This window comes from Schistocerca gregaria, chromosome X, assembly GCF_023897955.1.
Source record: "Schistocerca gregaria isolate iqSchGreg1 chromosome X, iqSchGreg1.2, whole genome shotgun sequence".
NCBI lineage: Eukaryota > Metazoa > Arthropoda > Insecta > Orthoptera > Acrididae > Schistocerca > Schistocerca gregaria.
Window position 1 is genome coordinate 295854910 of NC_064931.1, and position 3288 is coordinate 295858197.

Here is a 3288-nt window from a genome sequence, read left to right on the forward strand (position 1 = left end):
TCCACCCTTTTTGTACTGTGATTGGCCACACTGACTCTGAATATGCCGCAAAATTCTACATCGATGTCACCTTACATCATATATGAACCAGAAAACCAAGTTAGTTCCATGTAAACAAAGCACTCTCCATTACGGAGCCACCGCCAGATGGCACAGTGTCTCCATGGCTTCGTACAGTCTGCGCCACACTCGAAGCCTACCATCAGCTCTTACCAACTGAAATCGGAACTCATCTGACCAGACCATGATTTTCCAGTCATCTAGGGTCCAACCGATATGGTCAAGAGCCCAGGAGAAGCGCTGCACGCGATTTCACGCTGTTAACAAAGTCACTCACGTAGGTCACTACCTGCAATAGTCCACTAACGCCATATTTCGTCGCACTGTCGTAACGGATACGTCCGTCGTACGTTCCACATTAATTTCTGCGGTTATTTCACGCAGTGTTGTTAGTCTATTAGCAGTGATAAGTCTACACAAAAACCGATCCTCCAGGTCGCTTGTAAATTGCATTACGTGCTCCTGTCAAAATATCGGGGTTGTTGACGACGTCGCCTTACTGCATTCCCGTAAGTTATTTGAAGTAAAATTTTATATATGAACGTTTATGATTGCAGATTAATACTACGGAATCACAGTAACAGAAATGATACTCGGTAATAATCATTAGTCTGAATAAGGCTATCTATTTTTTTCTAAGGGAAATCATAACTTTTTTGATACATCGGGCTTGGTGTCGAGCAACAACACTAGCGACTAGGTGGAGTATTTCGAAAGCGCTTCTTGGGAGACAATGACACTCTAAACCTCATGGCCAGGGGTTATAGGTAGATTACTCGCCTTGTGCACACTAAACACAGCACTTTTCAGTAACTGCAGTGCCCTGATAAGTGTCTTAGATATTACAGCAACAGTGTCGAACTCTGGAATGTCAATACAATGGCGTCATTAGTATCCTGAAATACGTGGAAGTCAATATCCTGCAGTCAGTTGTGTAGCACGTATCTGAATGTTTCTGCGGAGATGAAAAATAACTTCTAGAAGAGAACTGTACTGAGTTAATTTGAACATCGTCACGCATACCCTTCCTACTTCTCCGGTTTCTTAAACTTGTTGCAAGTATTTATATTAGTTCCTGTGTAAGTTTCCACTCACAGTAATGCTATCACGAAAGGAGCTGTAACTACTTGTTCACTATTATTTTTTATTTCCAGCAGCTGTGTTCAGTTTTAGTTGATACTCCTCGCATGATCTGACTCTCGTAATGTGTTCACATTTTTTCCACATGGGGATAGTCCTATCTCTACCAGCAAAACTTCAGAGCTTGATAATGGCACATTTCTGGATAGCAGGAATTCTTTGTCTCCAACAGCTCGTTAAAGAGTAGTTTGCTTGGCTTTTTTAAGATGGTTTCCTTTAACGGCGCAGAGTAGTGGATGAAGAAGAGGAACATCCAAAAGGTGAAGGAAATCATGGGACAGCTAAAGAAGAAATAAAATTACTGCACTTGCAACAAAGGTAGTGTGTATGAGGTACTGAAATAGCAGGAAGAAGAGTTTACAGTTTCCTCCAGAACCTGAAGAACATCCTGGTTTAATTTGTGGATGGACGTAAATTTCCTGCTTAAGATATTGTTTTCATTTTGAAATAACGACTTCATTTCACAATTCTGCGACATTATCAAGCAACATCACAGTAAAAAAGTGTAATGTATAGAGAATGTTCCTAATCAGGTTTACTTACATCATACAAGTATCTTACATCCTCCCGCCGGAGGTTCGAATTCTCCCTCGAGCATGGGTGTGGGTGTTGTTCTTAACATAAGTTAGATTAAGTAGTGTGTAAATCTAGGGACCGATGACCTCAGCAATTTCATCCCCTAGGAATTCACACACACAACAATCTTACACGTGAAATCCTTATGTAAAAGGAAATAAATGCGACCCTTATGCGGTTTTTCTGAAAGAACAAGTATGAAACACATTCCAGTAAGTTAGTCTAAATGGAAATAGACATGGCGTAGCTTGATAATGCCCAAGGAGGCGAAATTAGTTAATAACTAAATTATGCAATCAAGGGATTATTTCTAAATAAGACACTCCCACGCAGAAAACTGACTTCCCCCAAGCAATTAATGGCAGTTGTGGGCCCATACACACAAAGTCTAAGTTTAAAGTACATAAATCCCATCACAATGACGACTAGACAGAACCAAATCCGATCAATTGCTGAATGGCAAACCGAACATAGAGTGCGGTACGCAAGTTTGGCTCTGAGAGAACGCCTGATCTTGTGTATGAGAGTGTCGTAGACAATCAGTAGTCACAGATAATGACAGGAATTCCTTCCAGAACCTAGCAGTGCCTATAACTTTAAGAAAACAAGGGCTATGAAATACTGAAATACACTTAACGAGGTAACAAACAGGGTTCCATGAAATAACTAGGAATCTACCTGGGTCGTAAGCTATGACATATATAGCAAAGGTCAGCTGCATAGTGAGCGCAGAGTGTAATATATATCAGTCTCCTTGAGGTATAATGCAGTTGTGTGAGTTTTTCACCGTTGTAGACAGCCGAAATTCTACGGCCTATGATTATAATTAATAAATTATAGATTAAAATTCACCACAAACGGTAGATTTGAAAATTAAAAACTGGTCGGTAGAAAATATAAGAAGATGTAACTCTCAAAAAAGGAGTACGCACACTCCTCGAAAACGGAGATGAGACTCGTAAGCCCCATACGAGAAAGGTATAGTATCTGATATACTGAGGACAATGATATGCTGTAATGAGGAAGATGATGATTCGTAGCCGGCCTGGGTGGCCGAGTGGTTCTAGGCGTTACAGTCTGGAGCCGCGTGACCACTGCGGTCGCAGGTTCGAATCCTGCCTCGGGCATGGATGTGTGTGATGTCCTTAGGTTAGTTAGGTTTAAGTAGTTCTAAGTTCTAGGGGACTGATGACCACAGATTTTAAGTCTCATAGTGCTCAGAGTCATTTGAATCATTTTTTTAAGTCACACATGCTGCTTGTTTGAGCTATCTATTTTCGCCTCAGTCTCCCGCGCTCTCTTGACAGGACACCCGATGACGTTCCTCGGATGAAGAAGCTATCTCGTGTCACGAATTTCCAAATTTCGAGATTTAAGGTTTTCTGAACAGCTGAAATGCATACTTCTGGAACCAAGGTCTCCAGCAAGTCCTCCACCGGTGAGAAGAAATAGAGCCCCCACCATTTTTCATGGTAACAGCCTGATGTTCGTGAGCAGAGACATAAATCTTTA

The 3288-nt window shown here is 41.3% G+C and overlaps 1 non-coding gene across 1 annotated transcript; it reads left to right on the top strand.

Moving 5' to 3' along the window:
- Positions 1–2819: 2819 nt before the first annotated feature.
- Trnas-gga (transfer RNA serine (anticodon GGA)) lies at positions 2820–2903 on the top strand. Its single transcript is given in 2 exon segments — positions 2820–2859; positions 2869–2903. It is a non-coding gene; the product is annotated as a tRNA-Ser (tRNA).
- Positions 2904–3288: the final 385 nt, after the last annotated feature.